Source organism: Zonotrichia leucophrys, chromosome 17 (assembly GCF_028769735.1).
Source record: "Zonotrichia leucophrys gambelii isolate GWCS_2022_RI chromosome 17, RI_Zleu_2.0, whole genome shotgun sequence".
NCBI lineage: Eukaryota > Metazoa > Chordata > Aves > Passeriformes > Passerellidae > Zonotrichia > Zonotrichia leucophrys.
In genome coordinates this window covers 1,419,682-1,437,916 of record NC_088186.1, presented here as the reverse complement: position 1 = coordinate 1,437,916, position 18,235 = coordinate 1,419,682, and the positions used below count along the sequence as shown (strand labels likewise).

Sequence of the window (18,235 nt, the reverse complement as noted above, 5' to 3'; positions counted from 1 at the left end):
AAACTGTCCTACAGTAACAGTGGATCTGCTTGTATTGGTGGTTTGCACTTTTCGTCAGTTCCATGAGGCAACAGCCAAACACTTTGGCTCTGCTGTCTGTCCCCTGCCCTGCTGCCCAGGATAATGCATATCCTGGGAATTAGTCAGAGGAAGGAGAAAAGCAACATGGATTCTAAAGCTCTGCCTATAAACAAAGCAAATTTAGTAATTCTACAAATAACACAATGCAATACATGTTTGAGAGTTGTGTTTTCCCAGTGTTTACATCAAGTGTCAAAGCATTAAGAAGTTTTTAAGAATAAATGTTCTCCTTCTGACTAAAATTTCAGTAACCCTCAACGGGCAAGTTTAAGGAAGTTTCTCCCCAGAATTCCTTCCCTGATGTCAATTATACAGACTCTGTGTTTGCAGTGTTGCAAACCCCCTTGGTTTGCCTTTCAGCCAGTTTAAACATTCATGACTCTACTCTGAAATGCATTTTCTAGTATGTCAGTCTTGCTGCCTCAGTGACTTTTTTTTTTTAATTAAAGAGAGAAGATTTAAAAGGATTTGGAATGGAAGATCACTAGACTCTGTGAGTATTGTGTAAAAAGCTCTTGTGCTCCCAGCCAGTGCACATCCTCCATCAGACTTTTCCCATGTTTTAGTTCCACTCTGACTCCTGAACAAGTTCAGGATAATTTTTTACTTCCTGACTAATTGGCTGTTTTGTCAAAGAACACATTGTCAAAGTTTCTGGGTTACTAAAAGCTTAAGGTTTTAAGTGTTTTCTCTTGCCATCTCTTGCCCATCCAATCACATTATTTTAAGTTTGACTCAATGTCACAACATGCAATGCCACAGAAAGGTCTGAAACAGAATTTGTAACAAAAATCTTGGGCTGTTTAGGGAACAAATTTGGCTCTTTTGAAACCCTTGAGAACCCAGCACCCGTTCGACAGAGCACTGGGCTTTGTCTCCCTGGCACCCATTTTCAGCCTCAGAACACAATTATTTGCTTCAAATGCATTATAACCCTACCAAAAGATTGGAATTAGGTTACTTAGGCATGAAAGCTAGCAACAATATCCATCAAAGTAAAACACCACACCAGCCTGAGATGGCAGAGAAGAACTGTCATTTGTGACCCAAGTCCACCATTGCCCTCGGACAAGATCTTGGAGTAGGAAGTCCCAGCTTGGCTACGAGAAAGAAAAAGACCCACAAACATATTTAGAGATGTACAGAATTAGTAAATAAAAACAAAAGTCCTATTTCCCTGGAAAACTGTGAGTCTAAAAATATTTCAGATGGGCTCAGTCCAGCATGCTCTTGCCTCAGCAGACTCCACTGCACGCATGTGCTGTCAGCTCTGCCAGCTTCACTTGCAGAACTCATCCATTATTCCCCTCTCCAGTTCACATGGCACAGTACAGCCATGGAAATGAAAAGAAGGGACCATCACTGGTGAAATGCTCAGTTTGTAGACCACAAGCTAGGTTACAAAATTAATTTCTCAGCCTAAGTTCTGTATATTAGTATTATCCTTAGGAACATCCCGAGATGAGTAATGAATTCCACAGACTTTTTTTGTTTGCTAATTTTTAACAGGCCATTGAAATTTAAAAAAAAGAAAAAAGTTAAATTAGGTGTCTAATACTGTATTCTCCAGTATCTTTGGAGAACAGAACTGTGCTAAGTAATTGATCTCAAACTTGAGAAGCTACAGCTAATCTTTTTTTATCTTTTGAAATTCAAATAAGTTCTGGGGGGAGAAAAAGGAGCTCCCAGGATAAACACACCAATCCCAGGTGGATGATGTTTTTAAACCACAGACACAACTCAGCTGGTTTGGCCTCTTCCTTTACATTTCCTACAGGGCTATGAATTAGTTTAATTTCTCTTTATAGATAGTGATGTCATCTCCATCATGCCACTCACAAGATCACTAAAGACACTTCCAGCTCTTCATTTGCTAAAGAAACTTCCTCAGCCTTTGCATTCTCCACCAGACAACACACCCTGTCCTCCCACCAGCATCAAGCAACCAATCTCTGAGCAGCAAAACAGGATCAGCATCTTGGGAGGCACCGCACTTGCCAGGAGCTCCAGGAAGCTCCTTGGGCAGGGCAGGGACCCCTTGGGCAGGGCAGGGACCCCCTTGGGCAGGGCAGGGACCCCTTGGGCACGGCAGGGACCCCCTGGGCAGGGCAGGGACCCCTTGGGCAGGGCAGGGACCCCCTTGGGCAGGGCAGGGACCCCTTGGGCAGGGCAGGGACCCCCTTGGGCAGGGCAGGGACCTCCTTGGGCAGGGCAGGGACCCCCTTGGGCAGGGCAGGGACCCCCTTGGGCAGGGCAGGGACCCCTTGGGCAGGGCAGGGCAGGGACCCCCTTGGGCAGGGCAGGGACCCCCTTGGGCAGGGCAGGGACCCCCTTGGGCAGGGCAGTTACCCCTTGGGCAGGGCAGTTGCCCCCAGCCAGGCTGGCACACACACCAGGGTGTGGCACAGCTGCTGCAGCTCCTGGAGCAGGGGCAAACCCCACTTTCTGTGGGAGGAGCAAACAGCCTGACCAATCGATACCAGCATTCCAAGTGCTCTCAGCCTTGCAGGGACATCAGCTCTCAACAACAGACCACTCTCTCCCCAAAGCTCCTTTCATACACTAGAGCTGCTAAAAGTAACACTTGGAATTACTGTCCAGGGAAAGACGAGAGAAAAACAATCACAGTTAGTTTATTTTGGGCCATTAGCTGCAATTTGTGTCTGGCCACTTCAGTTCCCCCAACAACAGGAAACCTGCTGTGCCTAAATGCAACACTGATGGGGTTTATTTTATTTCTCAAAAGGAGTTGCACTTGGGAAGCCACAACCTGTCAGGGTAGGAGAGCGCCCGGTTCCGGATGCAGAGGCAGGATCAAAAGCAGGATTAGAAACCAGCTGCCACAGACTGAGGGTGTTCTCCTCAGGTGGGCAGAGACATAGAAACCCTTTCATCCCTCAGTCCAGATTAGACTGTAAATGTTTTTATTGCCTGCTTAGCCACCTGTGGAAGTCTGTGTCCATGTCAACACCATCATTATACTGAACTCTGCTCTTGTCAGCACAAAAAACCTGCCTGGTTTTCAGTCCAAAACTATACTTTTAGGGATATAAGAATGTCAGATTATAATGCCATCAATCTATCCTATTCCAGTTAAACAGAATTCATCTCTATAACCTGATGCTTCTGTGTTAGTGAAAATAATCCTTTTTAAAAAAAAACCCATAAATACTTTGTGCAGTGAAAGAGCACTTGGTTCTGCTGGTTTATGAGGTCCTCACTTTGCACAGCTCCTCTGTTGTGGAAACAAAAGTCCTTGTATTGGGCTTTCTCAGTGATATTTGCAAACTCCTACACTTGCTGTAACAGGGTGTTCAGAAACAGTTCTTACTGGCCTGGGAAAGTTAGGTCATTATTTAGTAACTGCAGAAATACATTGAAGAAAACAATAACAAGGTAAAAGAACATTCTTGCAAAGGCTTGTTGCTTGTTTAGACATAAACAGAAAGTAATTAAACCTAGCTAACACCTTTCCACTGAGCATTTTGCTCCAAAGCATTTATAATTCACACTCTGCAGGACCAGGAACTAAACAGCAGAACCACCAGTGCAACGCTGTCAACAGAAGGAAAGGCTGTCCCTGAAATTCAGTGGACAAATACTACCGGGCAATTTCATGCTTTACCGACACAAAATCCAGAAGTTAAATTTAGAAGCATGATTTCTGCAGACATTCAGATGTTTCTGTTCTAAATTTTCCAGAAATTGCAAATTAAAACTTGGCAGACCTTAAAGTAACCCAGCACGTGTCTTGTGCAATCCAAATCATGGCCAGTCCTATTACTCTGCAAAACTGTTAGGAAAAAAACCCCCATGCCTCTCACCACATGGTTTCAGACAAATGACAGAGACATTCAGTTTATCTCTGTGCTAAGAACAAAACTTAGGCACTGTTTTTTCCTCTTGGAATATTGCCATGAGAGTTAAAAGCTAACAGAGGAACCAGCGTTGTGCCCACTGAAGGAGAAGCACAGTTTGGTGAATAACACCACTTACAGAACTGCAGTCCAAGTGGTTGTGGCCAATTTTTCCCATTTAGCATGGGGAGAATATCCTGCATTTCTAGACTGATCTCATTCCTGAATACTGCAGTGAGATATCAAAGCATGCAGGTGTCACCAAGGTGCTTTGTGGAACTGTCAATCCCTGCAAAGTTTCTGCAGCCACTCAAGAGATGAAGCTTGTTTTTCAACACCACTAAGAGTAAATTGAATGAAACACCTCAGAGGTAACAAACCAAGGAAATCTTGGAAATTACTTCTCTGTCTCCCAGAAACCAGACAGGACTGCCCACCCTCCTCTTGCTAACCTGGGGGAGATGGCAACCTCCATGCTGGACTTGAAAGGAGACTGAAAAAACATTACACAGTCTTTTCTATTTTGATTGCAGTTACCAAGTTTCACTGTACTTCTATTAGCAAAAAAGCCAAAATCAGATCTTAGATACTCAAGAATTTCTCAACTCTTCAAACATCACTTCTCTCATTGCTGTGATAGGTGTAAATGTTGTGTTGTTTGCATGGGGAAGAGACCCCACTGCCCAAAAATTCAAGTGACTTGCCCAGGGCCACCGTAACTCAGTGGTAGCATTGGAACAGTGTGAGTTTTTCATTTACAACACACACCAAACATGGAGCATCCTCTTCCCTTTCTAGCATTCCACCTCCTTGGGCCTCAGTAGTTTAATCTGACCAGACACTGCATTCCTGGCTGCTTTTGCTGTTCAGTCTCTCTTGCAGGATCGTGGGTTCCTCACAGGTCAGCTTGGCAAACTGTCCCAGGAAACGCCTGACAACAATTACCTGTCCATTCAGGAGAGTCAAATTAGCAATTCAATACCTGAATATGGTATGATTAAACTCAGGAACCTAATTCACAGTGTGTCCTACTTTCAGGCATCACATTTTTTGAGCATTGTGCTCTTTTGAAAGTCAAACTGATGAGGACTCAGGAACCTTGTGTCTTTTCCAAAAGAGCCCAGTGGAGCCCCTCTTTTGTCAGGTAGCAGGACACACACAGTCTGTTCTCAGGAAGAACAGAAGCCAAAAAACAAGAACATTTCAGAACACTATGGAGGGGCCTGAGCCATTGTGCAAGACAAGGGGAAGCTTTGCAGGCAGCTCCTCAGCACTGAGCACTGCACAGCACATCCTGGCACATCCTTGGCTTTGAAGAAAGGACCCAAAGGCTCTCTTTGCCACTTGCTTTTTCTAAAGCTCCAAATGACAGAGGAGCAGGCTGTGGAGAAGGGAGTTTCTTCTCTCTCTCAACAAAACAAAATAACCAGTCAAAACCCAGCTTTCACATTAGATACTGAGTGAGCATCTAAAACACCCAAAATCAGATGAAAAGGATGGAGAGGGTCTGAGAGCATCTTCTTACAAACCATAAAAGCATTGGAACCCCCAGCTGAGCAGGAGTGCATGGCTTCCCCTGCCTGCACCCAAACCAGACCCCTCTGGACTGCTCCACATTGAGCTCCAGCCATCCAACAGCAGTGTATATCTCCTGTAGTTATTTCAGGATGGCTACTTTGATCTTTTCAGGAGATATTTCAAACTTTGTTAGAATATTATCAGCTGTAACAAGAGGAGCACAAATAATGAAAGCAGAGCAAGGGAAAGAAAGGAGAGGGGAAGTACAGTAAATGCTGAACTCCTCAGCTCTCTGCCAAAATTCAGTCTTCTATAGACTGTGCATGAGACTTGCTACTGTGCTGTGTGATGAGGGCAAAGAGAACTCATTGAGACAAGGTGCACCTGCTAAAACTGGCACTAAAACCAGGCAGCTACTGCAAATCAGTGGTCCCAGCACCAGCAGAAAGCAAGTCTTTGTTCTTCTGGCACAAGAGGACTCCTTTACTGCGAGTACCACATACAGATCAAACATTTATAAGCAAGAGAAAAGCTAGCCAAAGGATTTGTATTAAAATAAAGATTGCAGATCGCAGTGTGAAAGAAACAGGGAACGTACCAGTGAGTCCCATGCCCAGCCAAGCTCTCCCTGAGCAGCCCTTCCTCTGAAGGAGAGCTGCAAGGAGACAGCCTGAGCCAACAGTTTCTACAGCAACTGCAGAAGCACCAGTTCAATGATATTCAAACCCTGCAGTAACTGCAGAAGCATCCGTAAATGGATACTCCAGGAGAAATATTTGACAGCTTCTCCTGGACTCCCTCTGCCTCCCTGGGCAATGCATTGATCCCAATCAGCTCAGCCCAACTGAGGAGTTGCCCATTTCTCTGCAAATGCTTCTGAATCCTCTCCACCCTTAACAGTCTTGCAGCACACTTGCTCCCCTTCAAAACTTCATGGAACAGCCACCAGAGAGAGTTTTGTAGACAGTGCTGGAAGGATGAGTGTCCTCATCAGTGCATCCTCGTGTGGTGCTGCTGCAACTCCTCACGGAGGCTGGAATGCTGTTATGACAGTGGCACTGCTGCTGCTGCACCACTAAAAGCACACTTGGAAGCATCTCAAAGGGAACCAAAACAGAGGCCAGTTACCACCCAACTGCACAGAAAGAGCAGATCCATTTATAACAGGGCTATTTTAACACCAATCTAGAGACCATATTAAGGAACACAAAATATTTCACCTATACACTTGGTAAGTTCTAAGAATTGTAATTTACTGAAGGATGTTTAGGGCAGGACATCTCTTATTCCCCTTCTAAGAATCTGCTGTAATAAATCACAGCAGCTCAACAGTCACAGCTTCATCACTTCCATATTGCAGGAGGTTTTCCATAAGTCTGCAGTGTTACTTTGGATCACACTGAAACTTGGCATGAAGCTCAGGCTCCTGACCCGCAGCAAAAAGTTAAACAAAATTGCTCGTTTGTTTTTAAAAGGGTCAGGAGGTTTCCAGTTTCAGGCTCCTCAGTGTTTGGGGTGGAAGGGAACAGTATCTACAGTCACAGCTCGGGGACATTCAGTATTCAACCCCTCTGCAAAGAATGGGCTTGATCAGAGACCTGTCCAGATGCACTTTGTAAGCTGCTCTCTTCTGTTAGTTTATTACATAAGGCCACATCCACAAAACCACATTTTTGTTTAAGAGATCATTACTTAGATAGTGCTGACTCCCAACTACCTGCTTTAAAAAATATCCTTTATCTCCTGAGCTAACAAAAGGAAAATTACTGAATTCCCTGAAACATAAAGCAGACCATATGAATATATTCAGTGTAAAAGACAATCTCATTCCCACACTAATGGTAGGAGAAAAGAAACATGAAAGCAAAAATATTTTGGTTTTATCTTCATGCCTTTTATCATGATTTATCCAAACAACACAATCATTGTGACTGTGACAGTTGTTATTTCTAAAATATGAAGAACTATGAAATCTTAAGTGGAAAAGCATTTTATAAGTTACCAAAGTATAAGCATGCAAAGATGACTTCTGGATCAAATACATTCCTTAGCAGGCCAGTTTTGAAGGAATAAAAACTGCTGTTCCAGACAACCATCTTTAAACACAACCTAAAATTTTAGAAGTTATTTATTTAGCAACTATGAACAGTGTCAGGTTCCACAAAATTTGCTAAGACTGAAAATTCAACCAAATTTTTAAAATTGTTGAAAACTCCCCAGTGACAGGAGGTTCTTATGTGCCTCTAAGGTGGGAGTCATGATTCTTTTCTCTTACACAAATTTAGACAACTGTGTTCTCTCTTCAGCCTTCTGGCCATCTGTAGAGATGAGGAGGTGTGTACAGATGTGGGCTCAGAGCAGAACAAGCTACTTCTCTGAGCTCATATTTTTGGCAGTCACCAATTTCACCCTCACCCACCAGAAGCAAAGAAGTTATCAGTTTTGTCTCCCCGCCCTTTTCCCAGTATTTGCCTTTCTTCCTGGCTTTTCTAGAACACTTGTCACCATATTTACCAGAGTACATTTATTACTGGTTTTAAAATAACAGTTTTTGTGAGACAGGAAAGCATTTCAGTTCTTTATTAGGGGGAGCTTCAGACACGAAGAAATGAAATTGTGTGGTAAGTCTGCAGCAGAACCTGAAAAGGGGCCAAATGCTGCCCTAATCAATACTTGCAGGTTAACTGCCAGACATTCTTCACTGGAACACAGTGTTGCTCAGTGCCTGCTGTTGAAGAGTTGTACCCATTTCCAGTTTTGGAAGCAGTGCTCCCAGTTCTCCTACGCCCCATCCCCGCGTACCACGCTGCAGTTCAGCCCCGGTGATGCTCTTTAAGGTCACCCAAATGGCACAGCTGAGCACTTTAAAGGAACAGATTAAGTCTCTGCATGATTGAAGACTTGGAGAGCACGACTGGGTAACCAAAGAAGCCCTAATCTCTTTGCCAAGTCCAATTACCTAGCCATCAAATCAAGAGATCATGAAGCATTAGGACACGGAGTAACTGCTCACCAAACAGTTTTAGCTCTTTGAAAAGATGACACTCACTGAGAGCCTATGACATGGAAAAGGCATCCTTCAAAGCACAGGTGGGGAGAAATCAGTTCTTGGACATTTATGTTTTCCCTTTCTGTCTTCTGTTGAGCTATACCAGCTATCAGAGTACAGGGGAAGAGATTGGGACTGGAAGAGCAGTCCCAGTCAGAGAGTAGGAATCCAAATGCTCTGAGTTTCTGTTTCCTTGAAATCCCATCAAGTATCCTACTCAGAGCCCCATGCTATCCTGCTTACAGCCCCATGTTTGCTGTTTGTTCCATCCTACCACAGCCCTCAGCTTTCCAGTGGCTGTGCCTGTTCTCCAGTGCTCCACTCCCTGGAGTCACAGGCTGCACACCTACAGCTTCCCCAAGTCTTTTCCATTAAAGCAAATCCCCCCATGTCAGACATACAGCAGTCGGGCAGAGCAGAGAAGGAAAAGTAGAAGAGCATCTGGAGTGTCACAGAGCAAACTCAGCCCCTATACCTGGAGAAAAAGAACAAGTTTCCATATGCAAAGAGCTGTCCCTTCCAGCACAGCTGTATCAAAAATAGGAATAAATTACTAATCTATCTCCTCGTTTCATACTGGAAAATGGCCGTCTCCAGCCAGGCCCAGCATCAGTCACACCTGTCAGAACATCAGCAGCTTCCTCAGCTGGGAGAACCAGGCACAGGCTGGGCCGCTGCCACACGGCCAGGGAAGGAACACCACCCAAATGGCTGTCATGGGCATTCAGCTTCCACGCTGATCAAACCTGAGCACACGTGAGTGAGCACTTGCACATCACTGCTGGGATTTATGGTTAACAGAGACACCTCAGCCAGTCCCACAGCCCTTCCCTACACAAGGTGCCACCACTGGACCCTTGGTGATCATGCTCCTGCTCTGCCAGAAATGCAGCACCAGCTGACTGCCATGGGGCAGCTAACTCAAATGCTTTTTATTTTCTTTGTTAATACAAGGTTCAGTTTGTTTGTTGAATGGATCTATTCATACTCTCCTACATCATGTGTTTGGTCCAACTGGTCAGTGTCTTGCTAAGCAGGCTGTAAAAAGATCTTGTCAAACACCTTTACTCAGGTATGTACCAGCTGGCAATTTTAAAACATCACCTATTTCAACAATGGCAGCTAAATTCAGTGGAGTGCAGCTTGTTTCCTTGCTGAATTTCAGTTTCTTTAGTGAGCAAGATACCACGTTTATGATTTCATGTTAAGTTCATGTTATGAAGAAAGATACCATGTTTATGGAGAGGGCTAAATTGGGACCCAGCTTTGGTTGCTACATCCTAAAAAAAAGAAAGCAGCCCTACAACAAGTGAAAAAAACTTTATGCCTCCTTCAAGATCAACCATGACTTAACACAGCCTGTTATGGGACCTATCCTCTGCAAGATAGAGACAAAAAAGGATGCATTAATTTCACAATATCAGTGGAGCTACAGTAAACAATTTTTTGGCAAAATCTTGCTGGAAGGAATCAGCTGCTGTGTGCCCAAAAACCCATGCCACAGCTGAGGCCTCCTCAGGCTCTGGAGGGAGAGTTTTGCCAAAGCTCATTTCTGGAAGCACGAGTTGCACAGAGGTTGTGGGGCTGCGCTGGCCTTTCCACAAGGCAGATCCTGCCAGCTGAGAGCTGGCATTAGGGAACATTTGCCTTAGGGTCATCATCACTGAGCCCAGCAGCTCCAGAGGAACATTCCCCCACGGAACATCACCCCCTGTCTCAGGGAACACCAAAGACTCTTGAGGGCCCAACACTTTGAGACGCTGTGCCAACACTCCAATCTGCTGTGCTGCAAGTCAAACAAGAAATGTGTTCAAAGTGCCTTCCCCCACAAGAATCAGAGGAAAAAGAGAAAAGCACAAGGTCCTAAACTCAGCCTGCCCTTTTCTGCTCCTACCAGGGGGCAATTTCTGTGGGGCAACATCCATTTCTCACCATTGAGTTCATTTACTGCCAAGCCAAATGCCAAGGTCTGCTTTAAAATCTAAATGAATTCTGGTTCATAATATTTCTTCAAGTTTGTGACATCTCACAGCTACCCACGAGTAAGAGTGTTTTTCCCAACCAGATACTCAAACATAAAATTTTTCAATAAAGACAATTTAAACTAAATGTACAAAAAGAACAAGAAGCAGCAAAATTTAATTTACTGGCATAGCCATACACACCCCAATTTTATTTTCTTTTTAAGCATACAATTAAGGGTAATTTAATTCCCCTGTGTAGGCATTACATGAAAGAGAAACATTATTGTAAGAAGAGCTCAGTACTGTTGGTACACAAACCTTACGACAGATAAATTAGACCTTAGGAAAACAGCGTATAATTTACATTTTGTTATGTCAATCACCAGGAGCATCTTGGGGCTCTGAAATAGCACACCAAACCACAACATAAGGGAACTAATGTAAATCAACACATGTGGCAGGACCACTCAAGTTTCCACAATCCAAAAGAGCCCTAAAATGGATTTCATAAGATTATTCCTCTTCAACATCCACTTACACCTTTAAGTTTCCAAGAGGTTATGACAATATTTTACTACAGAAGAGTTACAAAGTTTTGCATAGTTATAGAAAAATCAACGACACAAGACCACAAGGGCATGGGGTTCAGTAATTAATCCCTGGTCTTTATCCCTGGAGAAGCCAATGGGCAGATGTGCAGGTGGCCCAGAGAAACAGCCTGGCTCAGCAAAGCCAGCCCTGGGTCAGTCCCAAAGGAGGCACAGAGCAGCCCAGGGCTGTGCTTTACACACCTTCACAAACAGCAGAACAAATGGCACACCCTGACTGTGTTCTGGGGCTTCCCCTATAGCCAGCACCTCATCCACATCCTGACACCACACAGGAAATGAGAGAGGTCAGGATGTGCATTGCACAGCAGAGCGAGGAGCACAACACAGCAGGGCAGCGTGGGGTGGGCTCCAAGAATTCTGTCCCCTCTTATTCCATGATGACCAGAAACATAAGGTAATTTAGCTACTAAATAAAGTCTAAAAAAACCAGAGTGCAAGATGTTTACTCGCTCATATCATTCGTAAGAATTGCTCTGCAGGTTTTTTGTTAAGGGACATGAATTGAGGTTTTCAAAGAAGCTAAATAGGAACACTGTCCCTCTGTGAGCTGACACTGACACCAACTGTGACACTGCTTTCTGTCATCCGTGCTCAGTGAAAAACTTGCACATGAGAAGGAAAAACTGCACAAGTGCCAAGAACTGCACAAGTACAACTGGAAAAAATACTGTCTTCGGCCTTGTAGCTTATATCAATTACTGCTTTTAACAAAAGACAGCAGCAATGCCTTTCAGGTAAGGCTTCTCCTTCCAAAAATATCAAGTACAAAGTTTCTGTTTGTCAAATCACACCGCAATCACAACAAGCATAGTCAAAGTATGGTTTCTACAAAAGGGTTTCTATTTTTCTGTTCTTTAAATCTCTTAACAGTTTTTTCATATTGCTTTAAACAGGAATTTTCTTTTTGGTTTCCTCACTGCAGCATATTCAGCAGCAAAGCAATCTTCACTTGCCAGTTCTGCTGGGCTACAGCAGATCCAGGACACCACAGCAGCCAAGTGCTCCTCATGTGGCTGCTCAGGAAAGTCCTCGCTCTCTAGCACAGTACAAAGTAGGCACAGACCCCAAAATGCTGAAGTCTGCTGTTGGCATGGTGAGAGCCACCATAAACCCGAACTCCCCAGAGAGGTGCAGACTGAGCCTGGGCATCCTCAGCTCCCCAGCATCTCCCTCACATCACATCACATCAGATCAGATCATGCCAGCACCTCCCTCCAGCAGCCCAGTCTGTAAATACACAAACTGCCACTGCTCTGCCCTCTCCATAGTGACACCTGGGCACGCTGGCCACTCCAGGCGTGTGTCCCTCAGCCCAGGACACAGTTCCAAGCTTTAGCAGACACTTCCCCAAGCATGTTCACGGTGCCTTTTCACACACTCAGAAGCTTGTTAACCAGCCAGAGCCTTTCCCACTCTCCCTTTCCAGCCATGGATATGCTCTTCAAAGAGCTCTATTTACATGCCAGGCTACAAAGCAACGTGGAAAAACTGCAGCTTTTATGATTCTACAGTGAGGTTTTTCACAACATGAAGCAGCTTCTTAGACTACTTTTTTTTTTTACTTTTTTTTTTATTTCCAAACAAGATTTCACAGTTCAAAAAAAAAAAAATCTCAGTCCACCCACAGGTTTTTGAGGAACATTAACAGAGGGGCTTCAAGAGAAGAGAGCTCTGCGACCTTAAGCATTGCATTCTGAATGAACATCCATGGAAAAACTGCACAAGGCAGAAACAAAGAGTCACCAAAACCCACATATCCACACAGTTTAAACTCTTTCTCCCATGTTTAGGTCTGTCATGGCTTGCCTTATGCCATCTTCTGTTGTACCTTCCCAACTGCTCACTGTCTTCTCATTTACTTCTGAGCCTTTGTTTTGAAACCAGCTGTGTCTGAAATTCCTTCTCAGACAAGCCACAAAGCTGGGTTTGGTCACTTCCTCAGCAACACTGACAGCAGTTACCCCTGGGGCTCCCCCAGCCCCAACACACAGGTATTTCTATGCAGAATCTTTCTCCAGTTCCCCAAGAAATCCAGTCCTGGTCCATTTCCACCTCGTATTTAGCCTGTCAAGCACACAAAGCTAGAACTGGCACTTTATCAGCATCTTCTTTGTCCAGAGATGAAAAATGCTGCCAATAGTTAGTAGAGACAATGAGTCTGGATGAACAGCCCAGCCAAAGAAAGCCCTTTACAAAACCAGGACTAACCAAACTTGCAAGACTAAAGATTCTCTTTGAACCACACATGCCAAAGCAGCACCAGACCAGCACCATCAATGGTGAGACCCCGAGGAACCGAGCACTGAAAACATGAAACCCTCACCGTTAGCAATGCTACCCTCTCTTCTCCACACCTCTGCCTGCGTTCTACGCAACGTGGAGCAAAGGAAAATGGTTGGAAAGCTCCAGACAGAAGACAATTCTACATGCCAAGAACGTCCAGAGACAAGTCTAACCTCCTGAAAATGACCAGGAATTCAGCAGGAGCTACAGCCCGCTGCAGTCTGCTGACACAGATTTCTCCTTCCTCTACACTGGCAGGAAATAACCACAGCCCAGCCTGCACACCTTCCATGGAAGAGGTGGGCTCCTTCCATCCTTGGAAAACGCTTCTGCTCTTCAGAGAGAGAACAAGGACCTTGAGCAAACACAGGAGTTCAGCAGTGCAGCCTCTCCAGAGACGCTGCCCGGCCTTCCTCGCTTCCCATTCCAAAAGTTTTGTTCTAAGGCCTCCCCTCCAAGGAGCCAGCCCTGCTCCCTACTCCTTCCTTCCTTCCTCTCGGCCACCACGGCTGCTTCCTACAGGTCTCAAAAATGGTTACCATGTCTTTAAAAATCAAAGAAAACTAGACCAAGTTTGCAAATAGTCCTTTCTTCTCTATTCTTTTTAAAGATGTTAAAGTATTCTACATGAATGGAGGAAATTATTTTAATTTTCTGTCTTTACCCTAGAAGGCCAGGCTTCAAATGTTTGCTAGAACACAAGTATTTTAATTTAAGTTAAACAGCCCAGCTATTTTAATTAACCTACAGTTTCATAAACATTTTTTGGAAGTGGACATCTGAAATATGTCATGTTCTGCACAACATTGCCCATTTAAATCTTTCTTTGCTTTAACCACATTTAGCCTTTCTGAGTTGTCACGACAAAGTACAATAAAACTTTTTAAAACTGTTAACAAACTGGAGGACACGGATACAGAAAATAATTAATTCCAATGTATCTTGGACCCCCCACGTCACAAATTTTCTCTTCTGCCATACCCTGTACAGGAGCTGCTTGGAATGCTCACTCTCTTCTTTCTGTAAATCACAAGGCAGCATTTTCAGAGCCACGTAAATAAATAATAAGACATTTAGCCAGATAATGCATATTTCCACTTTGACTCAAAACTCAAGTTTTGCTCTACTCAGTGGCAGGCATGTGACTCCCCGGTTATCCCTTCCACGCTCACTTCCAGAAGGGATAGCGGGTTAATGATTACAAAATCCAGTGCAAAGCAAATACAGAATGAAAGAGGAGGAAAAACCCAAACAAACCGTGGACCATAACACCGATGAGTGTGCTCGGAGCCGGGAGCCTGCCCGGGGCCCGGAGGGACTGGGCTGCCCGCGGGGCCGGGGCGCGGAGGGCGCTGCACCGACACCGACCGCGCCGGAGAGAACTTCGGGCCGAGCCCCGAGCCCGGCGGGAGCCGCCCAGCGCGCACCTGGCCGGGACCGCCCGGGGACACCGCGAGCAGCGGCCCGGCCCCGCCGCACCTGCGCGCCCGCGGACAGGTACCGCGGACAGGTGCGCTTCCCGCGAGCAGGTAACGCGGCCGGCGGAGGGGCGGCCCCCGCGCACGGCGCCGCCGAGCCCCGCACCCCGCACCCCTCCCGCCGCCCCCGCCCGCGGCCCCGCCGAGCCCCCCCCGCCCACCGCGCCCCTCCGCGCGCGCAGCAGCGCCCCCCGCCCCGCGCCGCCCCCCGCGCCGTGTCCTGCCCTTGCCTGCTGCCCGCAGTGCCCGGTGCAGTGGGAGGAGCGGTGCCCCGGGGACGGGCCGCCCGCCGCCCCGACCCCTCCCCGCCGCCCGCCCGCCCGCCTCACCCCGCTCGGCGCCGGCCCCGGCGCTGCCCCGCGGCCCCGTCCCGGCTCCGCGGCCCCGTCCGGCTCCTCCGGCTCCGCAGCGCCGAGCGGGGCTGCGCACGTGACCGCGCCCCGCGCCCCCATAGGCTGCGGCTGCCGGGCAACGCGCGCCCGCCCCTTCCCTGCACCTGAGAGCGCCCTACGCCAACTGCGTACGGGGCGCCGCGCCGCCCTGCGCCGGCTCCGTAGCGCCGCGGACCCGGCCGTTTCCTGCAGGCCGGCGCAGCCTTACGGAATCGGCGTAGGGCGGCTCGGCCCGCCCGGCTCTCCACCTGCGGCCGCTGCTCCCCGCGCAGCCCGCGCGGTCCCGCCCGCCGCCTGGGGAGCGGCGCTGCCGCTCGGATCGCTCCGTGGCCGCGCGGTGCGGGAGCGTTGAGCCGCACCTGGAAACGCCGCTTGCGTAGAGCCCCTCCGAGAGGTCGGTGTGTTACGGACTCTCCGTAGTGTCGTCAGCGCGGGCGCCGCACCTGAGGGCTCCCGCCGCGCTAACGGCGTAGGCGCGAGCGTGCCGGGCGCAGAGTGCGCAGCGCTGAGGGCACGGGCTGGGCAGGTGTGTGAGGGCAGGGCCGGCCCGGCCCCGGCCGCGCTCGGGGCTCCGAGGTGGGCACCGGTAATGCGGCGGGCATCGGCACTACAGCGACCCCGGTCCCGGCCGCGAGCGGGAATAGCTCCGGCAGCCCCGGCCCCGCCGCCTGAGGGGGGCGCCGGGCGGGCCCGGGGGCAGCGCTGAGGGGAGGGAGCCGGCGCCTCGGCCCCTCACGCAGCTCCCGACCATGGAGGGTTTAACATCCCGCTGCCAAATCCAAAGCAGTGCAGGAAGAGCAGGTTCCCAAACTAAGCTGAGGAATAGGGTTTCCATGTGAGGGGTTGAGCTCCTTGTGGAATCCTTAGCGACTGAGGACAAATTAAGGCACTTTCGTGTTGTGTTTGGGCAGGTTGGGCTGCACAAGCAGTGTGGTGGGCAATGATTTCCATCTTCTAGAGATCAAGACAAATGGGTTTAAGTTAGTTTTCAGCTCCCTACAATAGTTCTTCCCAATCCCAGGCAGGTGGCTGTTCTGGCCCTTCAGTGGAGGTGGAGAGAGCTCCCAGAGCTGATGATCATCGCGCTCCAGAGCAGCCCTGACCGGCAGAACCTTAGGTATGAGGAGAGAGAGAGTTGAGTCTGATGGATTTTCTTTCTTCTTTGTATGTGTGTTACATAGAACAGTTACAGAACTTCAAAATCCTTCAGCGTTCCATGTGCTTCAACACTCAAATGGCCAATACAGTCACTTGAGTGCTTCAGAAATTCTGCCAGATTTTCTAGGTTAAGTGCCTTTTTGAACTCAGTTTCTAGCATACATGTGCATGGCAATCATATTCAATATCACTTTTTATACTTTTCAAAACTGATTTTTTACAGGCTGTGAAGATGAAAGACTGGGGAGCTTTATTCCAAAATAATCAGTACACAGCGTGCTGTGCTGAAGCAGCCCCCGAGGGAACTTTGGCCAAAGATTGTAGGATCAGGAGATTTGTGGTGCTAAAGTGAAACAGTAACTTTCATTCAGAAGAGTGATTTCAGCATTAGAGTGGCAGTGGAAAGCACGTGTGCATTAATAACTTTCTGTGCAGGGAGAGGTCCACCTTGTTCCAATTAGACTGACATTTTGTGTACTCCTTTGCAAGCCTGTGGCTGAAATGTCACCCTGGTTCTGAACAGACATTGCTTTGCCTTTGTAACAGACTTTTATCTTGTCATGCTTGAGCATTGAAAGGAGAAACAAATATGAAAAATCTCAGTTACTGCTTTCATGTCTTGGATCGAGAGATTTCAAAGTGATGAATGAATTTAGCCAAATCTCCTGTGTGACCTTAAAATATTAGTGTGGGCCTTGAAAAGAGACAGAAAATAATAGCTGGAAATCAAGGACTGGTCCAAGGACTTAACATAAGAACGGTTTTATCTGAAATTGATTGCATCAAATAGAGACACAGCACAAATACAGCGTGGAGAAAGGCTGCTGGGTGGATGGTGGGATGGAAGGGGCAGCTGTGAAATGAGTGGCTGTGCAGTGCAGCTGGAAATGTAGTGAGGAGGGAATAATCTGCAAGAGATGGCACCTCAGGTAGTGAAGTTATTGCAGAGGTACAAGAAAGATGTTTTCAGCTGTGGTCTGAGTGAAATCTTGAATTTTTCTGTTGAGTTCTCCCTTGGGCTAATGATTTGCCAAGGGCAAAAACACAGAGGAAAGGGGATTGATGGATTAATTTAGAATACAGGGGATTGGAAGAGCTTTGGCGCTGCACTACAAGGATATACATTTAACAAGGAAAAGAACATCTGAGGCTTGGAAAAAAGTTAACATCTGTCTTTAGGCTTCATGGAATGAAAAGGAAGAAAATTGAATTCATAGTCAATAAAAGATGGGGATTGAATTGTACCAAAGGCAACATGGAATTAAGAGTTACCTTGGTGAAAGTTGAAGTAATTAACAATAATTGTGCTCTTTCTTGGGACAAAATACTGACATAGAAAGAATTATTTTTGAAAATATGTAACTAGAATGGAAATAATGTGTTTCCTACAGATTTTTCCATAGAAATAATGAAGATGTTGTGACGTGTGCTTGAGTGTCCCTGCACCCTCAGCCAAGCGAGGGGCTCTGCAGGGCACTGCTGGCTGGTGCCATGTGGAGGTTGGAGAGAGGCAGGGATGGGCTCTGGGGCTGCACTTCTGCCCCAGGTGCTGCACTGGGCACTGAATGGCCATCAGCTGCAGGACAGGGAAAGCCCTGAGTGAGCAGGGATGAAATGCAGCCTGTCAGATTCCAAGTGTTTGGTATTGTTTACAGACAAATGGGAATGCTCCTGTAGTGCCCGAGGGAAGAGGGATTTCTTTCTTGTTATAACTCAGAAATCTCTGTTTGAGACCTACCATTGTCCACTGACCCAGTTCTTTATGGGTTTCAAATTCTGCCTTTAGACATATACTAAAGTTAATGGGGTCTGTGCAAAGATAGCTGAGGACAGAATTTGAATTG

General features: G+C 46.9%; 2 protein-coding genes across 13 annotated transcripts in view; one reads left to right on the top strand and one right to left on the bottom strand.

Annotated features, from left to right (window-relative positions):
* The window catches only part of STRBP (spermatid perinuclear RNA binding protein), a 59,253-nt gene extending 43,539 nt beyond the window's left edge, over positions 1-15,714 (bottom strand). For 4 of the 8 annotated variants that reach the window (XM_064728024.1, XM_064728025.1, XM_064728022.1 and 1 more), the window contains exon 1: positions 15,171-15,264. The gene's annotated coding sequence lies outside the window, so the exon portion shown is untranslated. Of the gene's footprint in view, positions 1-14,620; positions 14,812-15,170; positions 15,266-15,592 lie in introns of those variants that run through there. The other 4 variants (XM_064728019.1, XM_064728017.1, XM_064728018.1 and 1 more) reach the window with 4 other exon arrangements.
* The window catches only part of CRB2 (crumbs cell polarity complex component 2), a 54,859-nt gene continuing 51,919 nt past the window's right edge, over positions 15,296-18,235 (top strand). For 2 of the 5 annotated variants that reach the window (XM_064728014.1, XM_064728011.1), the window contains exons 1-2: positions 15,296-15,627; positions 16,255-16,350. The gene's annotated coding sequence lies outside the window, so the exon portion shown is untranslated. Of the gene's footprint in view, positions 15,628-15,703; positions 15,760-16,254; positions 16,351-18,235 lie in introns of those variants that run through there. The other 3 variants (XM_064728015.1, XM_064728013.1, XM_064728012.1) reach the window with 2 other exon arrangements.